Source organism: Astyanax mexicanus, chromosome 4 (assembly GCF_023375975.1).
Source record: "Astyanax mexicanus isolate ESR-SI-001 chromosome 4, AstMex3_surface, whole genome shotgun sequence".
Classification (NCBI taxonomy): domain Eukaryota; kingdom Metazoa; phylum Chordata; class Actinopteri; order Characiformes; family Acestrorhamphidae; genus Astyanax; species Astyanax mexicanus.
Window position 1 is genome coordinate 47,956,946 of NC_064411.1, and position 17,109 is coordinate 47,974,054.

The following is a 17,109-nucleotide window of genomic DNA, read 5'->3' on the forward strand; positions in this document are numbered from 1 at the left end:
CTAGTAAAAACATTATGCTGTTGGCCTTTCCATATGCCACTAAAACATGTTTTGCGCAATCAAACTCTCAAATAAATGCTACAAAACATAAGAGACAAACCTTATCAGCTGTCACAGTTTGGCCCTTCCATGTCAAAGTGCTTTAGATCCTTATGCTTGTCCATATCAATCTATATATCAATCTCAAGAGGCTTCTTTTGGAGTAGTGTACCTCTTGGTGAGAGACCTTTGTTGACAGCTACACATGCCTCTGCAATGCATTCAAAATACTTTAGAGAGCTGACAGACTTTGAGAGAGGGTGCATCATTGGACTCAGAGAGAAAATAAGGTCATTTCAAAGAACTGTCTGCAATCTAGGCTGTCTGTAAGCCAGAGACCATTTCATTCATTAGCTGTGGTGCTGCGAATGTGAATCCTGAATTGCTATCATCTTTAGCAATGACTCAGGGTTCTTTTTTGGATTCAGTGATGGTCAGGCTTAAGTTTAGAGCCTTAGGGCAGCCAACTATGTACTAGAGTCTCCTTTCAATTGTAGAGTTTTGCCCAATAAACGTACTAATAATATATATATATTATATAAGTTTTTCCATTCTAACTCCAACAATCCCTTCCTTAATGAAGCTTTATTTGGTCTGGCAGTGGTCCTAATGTTTGCAATTATTGGAAAGTCTCTAAGATAAAAGCTCCCTCTAATATACAGTTCTGGGCTATTAATGCTGTAATACTCCTGTACAATACAGAGCTGCTGCCAAACCAGCAGGCTTGATCCCTCAGCCCATCCCCCACACAGTCAGCAGGGACCTATTGAACCCCTGCCATCAACACTGTATCTCCACCCTCCGAGAATCATGACCAGGAATCCCACTGACCAGAAATCATGCTCTGTACATATTTACTTATTACGCTACTTATTTACCTGGAAACTGTACTGTGGAATAGACGTTTGGACTCAGTGGCTCAATCTTAATTCACACACATATTCTTGTTCATCAAGGTTTTCACACTACAACACACCCAGCAGGCCTTATGCAGTATGCTAATATGGCATACATAGTCTATTTACTGATCTAAAGGCCAAGAAACACACCATCATTTTCAACAGCTTCTAAACCAAAATCTGACCCACAAACACTGTAGTTTCTTCTGAAGCTCCGCCCATCTTTGAGATACATGATCAGACGGGGGGTTTCTTGGGGTATTTTTTTTAACAAGGTAGGATTTGTCAGTTAGTCAGTTAGTAAGATGATTTAAGACCAAAGTCAGGACTGTATATTAGGAATAGTCGTATTTGGCCTACACAATATACAGACAGCACCAGTACTTTTCTGCAAGAAAAAGTATTGGATGGAGCACCATCATTCCATGGGTTTTACACCCCTCTAGCACACACCTGGCATTAGACATGGTGCCAATAGGTTCATGCTTTGTGTTCATCTGCTCCAGAGAGTTCTATTGTAAAGGAAGTACTTTTCTAGAGGAACTAGACCAGCTGAGTCTGTGCATTTGTTCATCTGTTTCATCAACAGATAAAACTGAATGCATTATTTCATGGGGTGCATTCAAATATTAATGCATGATTTCTCAAATTTCTACAATTTCCACCACAAATTTTAAGAAGGAGTCTCAATGGACAGACTTGTGAATCATGGCTCTATCTCGACTGCAGACTAGGCTTTGATGCATAGACATTCATACACAGATCATGCATAACATTATGACCACCTCTGTGTTTCTACACCTATTAAGATTTTGTTGTTGTGCTGGTACGAATGGTGGATCAGACGCAGCAGTGCTGCTGGAGTTTTTAAACACTGTGTTCATTCACTGTTCTCCACTCTATGAGACACCCTTGCACAGCTTGTCTTATCATGTAGATACAGTAAAAAGTCAGAGACAGAAGCTCTGAATCTGTTGTAGTTTGTGTTGGTCATCTTTCAGTCCTTCATCAGAGCTCACTTCTGTGTTTGATCCACAACTCATAGCAGCAAAACACATCCTATGGGTATTGACCATTGAAGAACAGGATGAAAGGAGGATAATAAAGTACCCATAGAAACAGATAAAGTACTACTACAGTCTGTAATTATTGTAGAACTACAGGTTTTGCAGGTTTAACTCATATGATTGCCAAATTATTCCATTTACTAACGATAATTACTAGTGACTGCCCTACACAGGTTCTCTAGACGCCCGAACAGAGGAATAACTCTGATCATCCTCTTTTCTCATCTATGAGCGGATGCCCCTGCCAGGCCAGAGGAAGCTTTTCCACGTAGTTTATTTATAGCCGCTGATGTAATGACCTCCCCTACAGGGTTTTAACTCGGCGATGTGTGCGTACGTGCCTGCGCAGATGCGTATTCGTGTGTTGGGGGAGAGAAAAGAGATAGAGAAAGGGAAATAAATAAATAAATATCATCATCATCATCATCTTTATTATCCCATACCCTCCCATTATACTGTACACGCACATATGTATACACACTTACACGAACAGGCACACATATGGCCTGCTCTTTTTTTTTATTTTATGAGGGGGATTATGGGCCAGATTGCTCATAAACGAGTGTAGCATGGCTGACTGGTCCCAAGAGACCCTCAGCAGAAGCTGGGTTTAATTTTTCAACAGTCATCAGATGAAGGAGGCAGCACGGCTCAAGACGTCCTTCTACAACACAACAGAGCAGCTAATGTGAAGAAGTCGCCTCCAAACAGAAAAAAAAAGTCATTGTCCTGTTTTAAGGTTCTTATTTTTTGGACTACTGTTACTGTGTGCTTGATACCTGTGGAAAAGTCTGTGTTTCCTAAAAGGGTGTTCTATGATCCAAATCAATTTAGGCTTAATGCTTTATGTACAAAATATTGGGGCACACCACTTATTCACTGTATTTAAGCGTTCCAATCAGTTATATTAGAAGACTTGTGCCCAAAATTCAGGATTGTCTAATGGGAATGTTCCTCAATCCTACTGGACCTTCAACAAAGTATTGGGACCTTCTACGAAATTTTGAAGCATTGCCGTGAGGATTTAACTGCATTCAGCAATAACTGTTAATGAGGTCAGGATGCTGGATGATTGGATGATCACCCCTACCTCATCCTCAACTCCCCAACTTATCTCAAAAGTATTGGATGCAGCATCTTTATTTCAAAGAACACAGTTCCACTGCTCAAAACTGTTTTTTTTTTTTTACTATTTCTGACAACACCTGGCATTATCTATTAAATATCTTCTATTTCATGCTTCATATCCATTTAGGCTTCATAATCTTTGGACAAAAGTATTGGGACACACCACTTATTCACTGCCAGAGGTGCATAAAATCAAGCACCTGTGATAAAACACCACATCAATATGCCTATTTAAGCTCCGCCACACTGTAGCACACGCAACATTTCCACCATCACAACACAATACGAGCTAAACTCTGCCTTTTCTCCCCATCTGATGCAGTCTTCCTGCCTTGCTGAATTGCATCATGTTGACCTAAATTCTATGACTGCATCCACCAAGCACCTTGAGGCTCCACGACTAGGATGAAACCCTCAGTACCCTCTGTAGGTCTTAAAACAGCAGCAATGTAAATCAATGTAACATGCTGTTTGTTGGCCTACCTGCCAAGGCATGAACTCTACAAGACCTCTGAAGATGCCCTGCAGCATCTGGTCCTGTAAGTTGTGTTGTATTGTAACACCCTGTACGTGGTTAGTGGGTTCTTCTCGCCTTCCTGGACCACTGCAAGAAAGTTCTCACAACAACTGACAGAGAACACCACACAAGTGTTGGAGTTTAGGCCTTTAATTGGCTTGTCAGTACAGGTTCTGGTCTTCACGGCTTCAAATTTCTTTAACATCCAACAAGCCAGAACTACGAGAACCAGCTGTTTAGTTCATATAATATTCCATAATTCTAGTTCCAGAATTCCGACTTGATCAATGTCCGTTTAAATTACTGAGAGAGTTCATAATGTTTTGGCTCATCATAACAATGATGCCAAACTGCTCAGCAAAGTCCAACATTGTGTTATTACGGTTTTGACAATTCTAAGAATCTTGAGACTCAAATTCACTTGTTTATATGTAAGCGATGACTTGGAGTTTGATCCTAAGAAATGACTACATTATCAAGCATCATAATTTCTCTTTTATGTCTCAGCAGAGTAAACAATGAAACAAACTCACTTAACCCTTGTTCAGTAAAGGTGTTTTCACTACAAAGTAATGAAGGGTCCTAGTGATCTGTGTACAGCTCAAGAGAACATACTCCAATGCAAAACAACCAAAAATCGAACCAGATCAGATGAATCAAGGAGAACATGTCTACTAGAGGTGGACCGATCACTGTATTTGGGGGACAATACAGATTGTCGAATGCAAATACCAACTGAGGGTGGGGCTCAATGGGAACTTTTCCAGGCAAACTTGGCAATGCATCATCATGCCTTGCTTCTGTATTGTTCAGAGCATTTTGAGAATCAACCACACTTAAATTGCTGTGGAACTCCAAGCACCAACTGAGAGATCCTGTAAATTTGTGTGATAATCCGTTCAGTAAAAACTTTGAACTCAATTATTCTTCCTTTTAAATGTTGCTGCTGCTTTTAGTCCTGTTAAATGTGGTTTTCACCATTTTCTATGTAATCCTTAACTTAAATCAAATTATGATTACATCTGCTGTCAATATCGGGTAAAATATGCCGGCTAATCACAAATGAGACATTCTGTCTAGAAATTAAGTACCGATGCTAACTGTTCAGTACCACAGCCAATCAAAATATCTCATTGCTAACATGTACTTAAAGCAATATTAAGTAACATTTCTTTTTTCAGTTGAAATCTCTAAATCATGTTGATGAGGGGGCTTAGGGTTGCTTTACAAACCAAAACGTTGACACTATTAGCCTGAGAATCACAAGTTTAAAATTCTGGGCTATGCTTCTTCAGCATCAGCAGCCGGAGTCTGAGAGAGCACAACTGGCCGTGCTTAATTTTGGTATGTACACCATCAGTTGTCCAGAAATGCATATGCAAAATTTCCTTCAAGGGTGTCTCAACGCGCAAAATACACACCCAGACTATAGGGGGAACACAGGAGCAAGAAATGCCAATTCTTACATAATGCTGCTTTAAGAGGCCCCAAACCTTTATGGTGCTACGAAAGGTTCTGCAGATCAGTCAGGTTTCGATACACATCCACTGCAGAAAGAAGGCAAAAGTCGGGAAGACACGGCTACGTTCTCCATGGCTGCTTAGCAACACCCAAGCATCCTGACTCCTTAGCTACTTGGCTACAAACAACAAATAGGCCTAACCCTTCCAAAGAGCCGAATCCCCAGCCACCGCAGCCTGGACCTTATCTATTTCAGATATTTAGATCTGCAATTTCAAGTACAGACATGACTTAACCATGAATACGGAGTGTGTATGCCACCCACATACTTTATATGCATAACAATATCTAGAGCACCATGCAGTCTCTTCTTCATCTTCTTCTCCTAATAGGAGGTTACTGTACTCAATGGGGAATTCGCTTCCAAGCACACACTGTGCACAGTGGTCTAATGCACCTGGGAAAACTGGCACGGCCTAAACGGCATCCCTTGACAGGAATTGTCTAGGAATACAGCTTGTTTTGTGCCTAGCCGAGTTAGGTCTCCTGCATTCATTTCTTTGATGACTCTGAGTTTAGCGAGGTTGCGGTTCTTTGTTCTCCAAAGCATCGAAAAGATCATAACGGCAGAACCTCGTCTGACACTAACTAATGACAGTCTACCAGCAGCGAGGCGAGAGACAAAGAAACAGCTTAGTCTGAAAAGATGCCGCCGAGTTTCTGCCCTCCCCTCCCTTCAGGCAGCTCTGAGACACCTATAAGGTCCAAACAGATGGACCCCCTGTGGTTAACATCTCATCAAAGCGACCATGTGACACAACAGCTTACAAAGAAGCCCAAATGTCATTGTTCAGGTGGACAAAGCTTGTTCCAGAGACCCAAAAGTTGAAAAAGAATGTTCCGCAGGGTTTACTTCACACTTCACAGCCAATAATGCAGAAGTAAAAACATTAGTTCTAGGAAAACTGAGAATGTGATGGTACACATAGACAGTTCAGTCACTTCCACAAGTCAATGTTACCAAAGTCTGTCCACAAATGCCAGCAATAAGACCTACTAATCAGGCACTTGATGCCCCACTTGATGCCCCAGGGTCACCAACAGGGCTGCCTTTGCCACAACTTTTAGATAACACACCCCATGTGATCCTACAGATCGGCTGCTTTTTGATCCAGTTCGCTTTAGAATCAGGTGACCATCAGGAGAACTAGTGAACATGCCAAAGGGAAAAGAAGAGAAGAAGATAAGATTTGAGGACTAACCTTGAACTTTACAGCAGACTGAGAATTGTTTAATAAGATTGGAACCATCCACAAAATTAATTTCATTCGATCCATGCTTCATTCTGCAAAAAATGCACTTAAGGCATTTATACTCATATCAATACCAACTTAAAAAAAAAGTTATATTACATTCATAATAAACATATAATAGCAAATATATTATACTTTTATATTTACTTGCATTAAATACTAAAGATAAAAGTTGATGTCCAATATTGTAAAACAGGAAAAAAGTAAAATAACCTTTTGAGTTGGGACAGCGAAGTGCTGTCTGATATTGTTGCAGCATGTTAAAGCTACAGTTGGAAATATAGGAAAAATAAAAAATGAAAACAAAAATAAATAAATAATAACTTCAAACAAAGTTAAATATGATGTAGTATAAAAGCTAAATTAAAGGACATATTTTACAGCACCTAGTTACACTGACAAGCCAACTATGAGCTAAGGCAAAAAAACGTGACCACAAGCTCACGTAGTAAACACCAACTACCAGACTACCACAAGCTAACACAAAAAATATGAACTACTGGGCTAACCATGAGCTAAAACAGAAAACATGCCCACAATCTCACATAAAAAACGCAAGTTAATGAGCCAACATAAAATAAACTTCACAATAAGTTCACAGAGAAAATGTTAACTAAACTAATGGGCTGACCACAAGCTAACTCAGAAAACGAGACCACAAGCTCATATAGAACAAGTCACTACGAGCTAAAACAGAAAACATAACTCTAATCTCACACAGAAAACATGAACTAAAACTGGGTAAATGTTTGGTGACCCATTCCTGTAAAATACACTCTGAATCTGACCAGTCCTCAACAACCACATCTTATAGGCATGTACAAATATCATAGCCATCACACAAAACCTTGTATATTCAAAACTGAAACCTTAGAGTAGTAAGAACAAAACTTCAAACAGAAGTTTAGAATTATGGCAAAAAGTCAAAACCAGCTAAAAAAAAAAATGGAGATAGCTAGTTACATTAGCTTTTAGGTTATATACCCCTGCCCAGCACGAACACTGACAAGAGACAGTGTGAACCTGCATACCTCTAATAAATTATAAAGTTATACAAAGCTGAAAGAAAAACTGAAAGCATTTATTAAATGCCAATTTATGACAAGTCACACAGAGCAGCTGGGCTACTGTAATGACACCAAGCCTAAAAACCTGCCTACAGCTTTAAGAGGATGAAGAAGAGGGTTAGAATGGGGGCTAAAACCAAGAGATTATCACCATTATTACCCCCTCCACTAATTCACAGTTTACACTCACGCCTGTCTGGAGGTGTGTGATAGCGGCCCTTACACTATAAAAGTCGAAATTAGACAAACACGTCCAGTAAACAGACTCAGCTAGTCTTCAAAATGACCATTTATCATCATTAACACAAGTTAACGTCACCTGAGCAGCTAAACTATTTTCAGAGATGGACTTTCATAGCCGTTCAATTCAACGTCACGAGGCACCATTTAAAGTCAGCTGTACAAATGTACGAGAGAATGTGAATATCAAACTTTCCTCTATAGTTTTTCTTCCTTAAAAATGGTAAATACAACACCAACATTCAGCAGAGTAACCTGGCAATTTTGAGATGGCTTAGCATCTTGGAATAGCAGTTTAGCATCTCAAACTTTTGACTTAGACTTTTTTACTCAAAGTATTAACTTAGCATTTCAAAATAATGTCTTAGCATCTCAAAATTACAAGATAGTTTTTCAAAATAATGACTTAGCATTTTAAAATAGCTACTTAAAAATAAAAAGTATAAGCTAGCATTTCAAAATTATTTGGTAGCATCTCAAAATAATTACTTAGCACCTCAAAATAAAAAGATAAAATCTTATAATTAAAACTTAGCATCTCAAAATAACGACTAAGTACCTCAAAATTATGACATAGCATCGCAAAACTACAATGTAGTACTTCAAAATATCTGAATAACATCTCAAAATAAAGACTTAGCATCTCAAAATAAAGACATAGCATCTCAACATTATAACTTAGCACCTCCAAATAACAAGATGGCATCTCAAAATAAGACTTATTACCTCATAATTATAACATATCATCTCAAAATTACAACGTAGTACTTCAAAATAACTGAATAGCATCTCAAACTAAAGACATAGCATCTCAACATTATGACTTAGCACATCAAAATAACAAGATGGGATCTCAAAATAAGACTTAGGCCTATAACCTAAAAATTGACATAGCATCTCAAAATTACAACGTAGTACTTAAAAATAATAGAAGAGCATCTCAAAATAACAAGATACAATCTAAAAAATACAACTTAGTATCTCAAAATAAATAGATAAAAAAATTACGACTTAGTAATTTACCTCAAAATAAGATAAAATCTGAAAATGACGACTTAGCACCTCAAAATGCCAAGATAGCATCTCAAAATAACGACTTAGTACCTCAAAATAACTGACTTATCATCTCGCAATTGTGTCTTACCATCTAAAATAACTACTTAGTGCATCAAAATATTGAGACAGTAACTGTTATCTCAAAATAATGAGTTTATAATGAAATGCACTTAAATTATCATAATTATTTTAAGTGGCGGGAATGAGCCATATTCATATACAACAACGTAGAAGGACATAGAAGAAAATTCATAAAATAATAATAATAATCAAACTGTAAGTTATATCTAGTTAGTTAGCTAGCTTAACTAGCAGGCTAGCGTTACGTTGCGTTTGGTAGAGTGGGAGAGTCGGAAAGAGAGAAGGGGGGGCAGCGCAAAATTTAAACTTTGAAGACACGAAGGAGTGACACATTTACGCCGGCTTTGCTGTAGTTTTAGTATCGATTTATCGAGGATTTAAGTGGTAGAGATGAGGTTTGGGTGTCGTGGCGTGAATTGACAAAAATAGCTATTAAAGTAACGTTAGCTAACCAAGCTAGCTAGCGTTAACTATCTGACTTAGCTAAGCAGACAAGCTAGCGTAGCTTAGCTTAGCTTAGCATAGCTTAGCAACATCCACCCAGACTGAGTGTATGTGTGTGTGTGTATATATATGTGTATATGTGTGTAAATTATATATACACAAGTATAACGTTATGGGATATTTAGCTATATAGTTAGATATAACTAGATAAGTTATATAGTTATTTAGCTTAGCTTGTTAGCTAGGTAACAGTTAAATGTTTTAAAACGTTTCAAATAGAGCTTGGCTCAACTTTAATGCACAATAACGTTGTTTAACGTGCTTAACAGCTGATATTTTTCTGTTTATATTAAAGTAAATACTGTAGACAATTTGCTATGAGTGTTTTAAGTAGATATATACATGTTAAAATACATAAATAAACTAAAATACTAAGGAAAGAGCTGTTCGAATAGTATATGTGGAATAGATCCGGAACGTACTACTCCGCACCGGGATTTCGGTCCGAGCGCCAGGGCGGCGCTGCTGCAGCTCAGCTGCAGCTGCGCCGCCCAGGCGGTCGGACCAAAATCCAGGAGCGGATTTTTACTTTTAGGACTACCCACCTCTTACCAGCAGCTAAAACGGATTCTCCCCACTACACCCCTCCTCCTCCTCTTCCTCCTCTTCCTCCTCCTCCTGCTCTTCGCCACAAAACTTCAGACAGCGCTTTTTTTCTTTTACACTCACCGGCTCGCCACTCCGCTCCTCACAAGCTTTGCTGGGGGGTCTCGTGTGTCAATCAAGTCAGATAATTCGCCGTGTACACACACATACACACATATACACACACTCGCATACACATACATACACACACATACAAAAAAAATCCCGGGGATACCCTCAGCCCTCCCCGCTCTGCCGCCTCGGTTGCCAAATAATGCGCCTCTCACACACATGGAGCCGCGGCGTCAGCGCAGTGGGCATGCGCGCTACTGCTGCTGCTGCTGCTCCTGCTTCACGCCAGAGGGACCGTGCTACACACACACACACACACACATAGAGCATTATCACTGACCATCCCTCCCATCACCATTATCATCATCTTCATCACCAGTCAACCACCCCACCTACCCATCCATCCCATCCTATAGTGCCCTGTCCTGTCTGAGACAGGGGCCCAGGTAAGCTCCCACACCTATAATAAAAATAATATATTGGCACTTTTCAAGGATTTAAGGAGATTTTATTGTCATTCGCATCACATGTGGTACATGAGGTGGAACGATATTGTGATCTCACGATCCAGTTTTACACCCAAAGAGCTGTTATTAATAGATATATAGATAAAAAAAGAATACAATAAAAGAAATAGAATATACAAAATAGATAGATAAATATCCCAAGAATAAAAAAAATAAATAGAGAGTAGAAGGTTCAGCAACATGAAGTCCAGAGTGCAAGTGTGCTATAGCAGCATGATAATGTGAATTAGAGCAGTGGAGATAAAGTGTCTCAGTGCAAGTAAAGTGACCATGTTGGTAAACAGTAAACAGTAATTTGTCCTTGGTGTCAGTGCAGTGTGTTGTTAAGTGGAGTTTAAGAGTCTTACAGCTTCCGGAATGAAGCTGTTTCTGAGTCTTGTTGTTTTGCACTTAATGCTCCGCAGCCTCCGGCCTGAGGGGAGTGGGACAAAAAGTGCGTGTGCTGGGTGAGTGGGATCCTTCCTGATGCAGGTGGCCCTTTTCCTGCACCTGGAGGTGTAAATGTCTGTGGTGCTGGGGAAGCTAACTCCAACAATCCTCTGTGCAGCCTTCACCACCCTCTGCAGTGCTTTCCTGTCTGCAGCAGAGCAGCTTCCATGCCACACATTGATGCTGGAGCACACGACGCTCTCCACCACACATCTGTAGAAGGAGGTGAGGACTACTATTATAAGTGTACTAGGACACTTATAATATGTAATAAATACAGCTCTGGAAAAAAAAGAAGTAAAAGACCACTAAAAGATCACTCTGGAGTATAATCCAGAGGAAGACGGATGATCGCAAGCCATCAAACCAAGCTGAACTGCTTGAATTTTTGCACCAGGAGTAAAGACATAAAGTTATCCAAAAGCAGTGTGTAAGACTGGTGGAGGAGAACATGCCAACATGCATGAAAACTGTGATTTAAAACCAGGGTTATTCCACCTAATATTTATTTCTGAACTCTTAAAACTTAAAAATAAATATGAACTTGTTTTTTTTTTGTTTGTTTGTTTTTTTGCAAATAAATGCTCTAAATGACAATATTTTTTATATGGAATTTGTGAGAAATGTTGTCTGTAGTTTATAGAATAAAACAACTGTTTATTTTTACTCAAACAAATACCTATAAATAGCAAAATTAAAGAAACTTTAGAAACTGATGTGGTCACTTATTTTTTTTCAGAGTGGTATATGCCTGTATGTGGGCTTCACATATAGTAGCTTCAGTGTTCTCAGTCAGATAAAAGCAGGGCTCATACACTGCTTGTCCCTACCTGGATTTAACTAAGTAAATGATCTGGGGTTGATGCTGCAGTTGGTCTGCAGGTCTAGATTCAGCAACAGTATGTGCTGAAAGAATAAGGTCAGCTGACTACCTGAATATACTGAATATAGACCAGGTTATTCCATCAATGGATTGTACCCTGATAACACGGGCATATTCCAAGATGACAATGCCAGGATTTATTAACCTCATTGAGAATATTTGTGATGTGCTGGAGAAGACTTTGTGCAGTGGTCAGACTCTACCATCATCAATGCTTCAAGATCTTGGTGAACAATTAATGCAGCACTGGATTGAAATACATCTTGTACCATTGCAGTAGCTTATCGAAACAATGCCACAGTGAATGTGTGCTGCAATCAAAGCTAAAGGCGGTCCATCCAAATATTAGAGTGTGTGACATTTTTTGGTGGCAACTTTTTTTTTTTGGCCAGACAGTGTAGGTGGTACATTGGTATAAAGAACCAAGTCACCCTCTCCCCCTTTAAAAAACACTATGTAAAAAACTGTAAATGAAATTGAAGAGAATTCCCAGAAGAGGGATGAGTGGGTCATATATTGCATACCAGGGGCAGATGTTTTATTTTTTACATTTTCAACATTTTTTCAGCAGATAATACGTTTATGGATTTTTCAGGGCATTTGATCACTGTCAATGAAGTTCCATCATTTTACCTGTTCAGGGTGAATCAGGAGTGGGACATCGCCTGTCTCATCATATCTTTTGTTATTCTGTAGCATTTTTTTAACTGATACACATACAGACAGTACTAGTCCAGCACCTCACCTTTAATAAAAACAGACAGACTGACCAAGCTTGAGTGCTCTATCAAAAAAGTGTCTTGAGTAGAAGTTGAAGTGTTCTATAAGCTCCACACTTAAGTGTAAGTACTAAAGTATTTTTTTTTTTTCTTCTTAAGTATTAGTAGTAGTTTATTGTCAAATGTAGTAGTGAAGTACTGAAAGTAAAAGTACAGTACTGTGTTATTAGTGTAGTTATTACAGAAAGCAGTGGAAAGTTTTCAGTGCTAAAGGCAGATGGGAGCAGCAAGATCTTCTTATAAGATCAGCCTGATCACTCAATTTACTCAATGATGAGCAGCTTCATCAACCCCGGTGAAACAGTGCAGAGCATCTACCGCTCTGGCTTTAGTAATAATGTGGGTTTAGAATTATTAATAATTTTTAATAATTGTAATGAGTAACGATGCAGCACATTAAAAAATATCAGCGTAAAAGTATTAAACTTATTGTAGAAAGGGAAATTTGTAAACTTCAATGTCATTTGAACAGGGGTGTCCAAACCTTTGCATATATTAACATGTATAGCAGTGAGGTCTATGGTTATGGTCTTCTGAGTAAGGCATGGCAAATACACTCTAAATGACAGACACAGACAAAGTGATGACCCTTTATGGGTTTTACAGACAGATGCATCTTCTGAAGCTCATCGGGCCTTAATAAGTAAATAATAATCATTAATATTCATTATATTCTTTCATTTTTTTACACACACACACACACACACATACATCAATGAATTTAATGGAAACACTGACCTTGGGATATACATGCAGCCTTTTGTATTGAACTTGGATGTGATTTCAGACAGAGTTGCTTTTTTGAGTTTACAGACAATTCTAGCCAGAAGCTGACAGTCACAATCATTACCACCCACTGCACTGTCTACTGTGGTTGGTAATAATGCCTTCTATGTCGTATTCATGATATACACAAGACACTGTGGAACAAGAATGTTAAATACCTGCACAGCTTAAAAAAATAGAATGTCTCATGCATCTGGTGCCCACTATCATTCCTTGCTCCATTTCCAGTAATTTATGTCGATTTGCCACTTAATGTCACTCACAATATTGGGCTGTCAAAGCACTTATAATGAAGATCATTAGGAATACTATCACTTATGATGACTTTAGCATGCTATGTAGGCTATGTGACAACCATATACACAAAGATTTGGTATATGGTAATTATGTCACTTTATTTTACTTTATCAAGTGTTTTTAGCATTGTACCATACGAATAAAAAATATTACTTGCATTGGTTATGGTGATGGTTATGGTTTTGACACACACACATTATTGGCTGAGCTGAAAAAGGACTGTGGTCTTCAGCTAACCTTCAGTTACACAAAAAGTGTGACACTTTTTTTGTTTTACAAGAAAGAAAGAAGCAGAAAGTAAAATACAAAGTGCACAGTGCCACGCTATCAAGGTCAAAGGCACTCTCGCCCTTTTTCTCTTTATTTCTTGTTTTTTTTTTCTCTTTAATTCTACCTTTCTCTTGTTCTTTGCTCTACTGGGGGCAGCAATGGCTTCCACTAACAGTCTGACAGTCTGAACTTAATCCCCATGAAGTACAGTAACAATGCAGGAAGCGGCCCTCCCAGTCCCCATCAGAACGGATCACTATTTGGCAGGAAGTCTCTGCTCTCGGCTCTGCTCCGACACCTATTACCTAATAAGCATCACTTAGTTAGCAGCAGTTTTGTCCCCCCCACACACTCAGACTCGTCTCAGAGCAGAGGTTCAGGTAAAGGACGTGGTGTTGGACCTGAAACGAGCCTTTCTGAGGATGATCAGGTCCAGGATGGGTTCCTCTGGACTTCATGTCTTATCACAGGAATGTCACAGACACACTGCTCAGCAGATTAGAAATAAAGACGGTCATGTGACCAGTCCTGCAAGCTGACCTCAGAGTTGGCATGGAGCCTGCAGACACACACACACACACACACACAGATCCACCATTACTGGAGATCAGGACTTTTATGTGCACTCCTGAAGGGCAGGGCACATATGTCTGCGCAAACACACATACACACACACACACACACAAATATGTAGTCACACCCATCCAGTTGTGGACACATTCCATCAACAAATAGTTACATAACAGACATATATGATTGTGCATAATATGAGTAATATAAAGACAAACATACAGACAACAAATACACCCATATATCATTATTATATAATACTGTATATATAGCACTTGCAGTGCATGTAATGGGTTTAGGCATGGCACAGTTCTGAGTATCAACTGATATTAATCATTTCTTTATTTGACATTGAAAATAATCTGTATTTAAAAGCAGAATATTAAAAAGCCGATTTCAGTATTTTGTTCAGAATATGACATGCCAAAAGTCATGTAAATTAATTTCTGATCATCAAGTGTTACAGCTGGAGACGGCTTGGAAACACCCACCCAGACCCGTATAAGTTGTGAGGTATTATCTTGTGATTGAGGTTGAACCCTGGCTTGGCATTGTGAATGATCAGAGTTGGAGTAAGGCCTTAATTTCCGAAGTTGTGCTGGCATTTATCGTTTCTTAATCCAGCATGTTACGTGTGGAAAACCGGACATGACATCACATTCAGTAGCTCCTCCATTTCCACTCGCTGTTGTGTTTACATGGATCTCTGTGGAAACGAGCACCCAAAAAGTAATTACGGTGCGTGGCAGTGGAAAATAGCTATTTTATTAAGGTGACGAAACTCAAGAGATTTCAATCTGGACAAGTGAAAAACAGTAGGTAATTCAGCCAGTAATTTTCTCAGAGGACGTCTGAGAAAAACACGCACATGGTAGTTCTGGACAGAAATAAAATCACAGAGGACCCCCATAAAAGAGAAAGTGACCCCAAGACCCCCAGATAAACTAATCCTGTTCAGATAAGGCTATAGACGACATTACGTGCCACAGTGGACAGTGCAGTGGGTGGTAATGACCATGACTGGTGGTGTCTGGCTAGAACTGTCCATGCACAGAGACAGACAAGTGATATATAGATATCACATTCACATTCAATGTAGAAGACTACACACACATATTCCACAGGTCATTGCTGTCTTTGGGAAATGGCAAAAATCATGGTACACGATACTTGTTCCTGTCCCAAGACTTTTGCCAGGTCCTTATAAAGCATTGCATTAAATTAAATGGGTGTAAGATGTATACACTGAAAGCAATTTAAAGTGTTTTAGAAAAATGAATCAGAATTGTTCATAGTGGTGTGTGCATGGAACGATACATCTGCAAGGTTGAATGCCTCTAAAGCTCCCTCTCAGACTTAATTTTTTTTTTTATTATAATTAAAAAATATGCTGCTTTATGTTGGAGATATTGTTTATAGTAATTTTATGGTAAACGTTCAATCTTAAATTTAGTTGTAAAATCAGTTTTATTTGAATTGCATGGAAGTTGTTATGAGACGAAACCTAAAGATGTCCCTATAGATGCTTGATTTTTCTTCTTTTTCAGCTTACATTAATTTCAACATTAACATTACATACAATGACATAAAATTTGTCTTGTAATGATAATAAAAAAAAAAAAAAAAGGTTACATTGCCATGCACAAGAGTCTTATCAACTTTGCCAGGGTCCAAACCGTAATTTTTATTACATGGCATTTAGCTGATGCTCTTATCCAGTGGATAATGTAGTGTTAGGAGTCTTGCCCATAGGCTCTTATTGATGTAGCCCTGTAGAGTCACCCAGAATGGAAATTGTTGCCAGATCCCACAGGACACCTTGTTGAGGTCTTGTGGAGTCCATGGCCTCGAAAGAAAATGAGGATCAACTCAGTATTAGGCAGTTGGAGCTATATTTTCCTATATGTTCTACAATTTTAGGCTATATTTGTTACAGAAATAGACCAGATTTTAGGAAATAAGGAATTTTCCAAAACAAGTGTCCAGTTTTGTGGTCATTAGTTTTTATTTGTAAGGCGCATTGACGATTTTTGGGAGAAAAAAAAGGGTTTTATGTGTGCCTTATAGTCCGACAAATATGGTAATGAAACTATTTTATACAGGTCTGTAGTTCTAAACCAGTAGTGCACAATTCTGCAAGATCCACCAGGAGCACAGACAGTTAAACCAAAAACCTTGTATCTACAAAATAGAGCCTTTACAAAAGTGTGTAAAAAAAAGATCCAATCTATTTAGTTGTTTTGGCAATTTTCTATTGGTTTGTTCATTAAGAAATGTAAGTTCAGCACAAAAGTATGTTAAAGTACATCTATCAAGTTCAAATTATGTTAAAAAGTGAAAACAGCTTAAGTTGAGCTAAACAGTTGTGTCATATTCCTAAACCTAACCTAAATAAGATGTTCCAAGCGGGACACAGAAATAAACACAGTGCGTTTTTTGTAACATTTATGCAAAGGGTTTTTGAAATCTGATGAATCAAAATGACAAAGATTATAATATGGATAAATGCAGTACATAAATATTCAAACTTTACAAAAAA

General features: G+C 38.6%; 1 protein-coding gene across 3 annotated transcripts in view; it reads right to left on the reverse strand.

Moving 5' to 3' along the window:
* LOC103022822 (transcriptional repressor p66-alpha) overlaps positions 1 to 10,252 on the reverse strand; it is a 45,607-nt gene extending 35,355 nt beyond the window's left edge. For 2 of the 3 annotated variants that reach the window (XM_022678915.2, XM_022678912.2), the window contains exon 1: positions 10,042 to 10,251. The gene's annotated coding sequence lies outside the window, so the exon portion shown is untranslated. Of the gene's footprint in view, positions 1 to 10,041 lie in introns of all 3 variants that reach the window. The other variant, XM_049478857.1, reaches the window with a different exon arrangement.
* Positions 10,253 to 17,109: the final 6,857 nt, after the last annotated feature.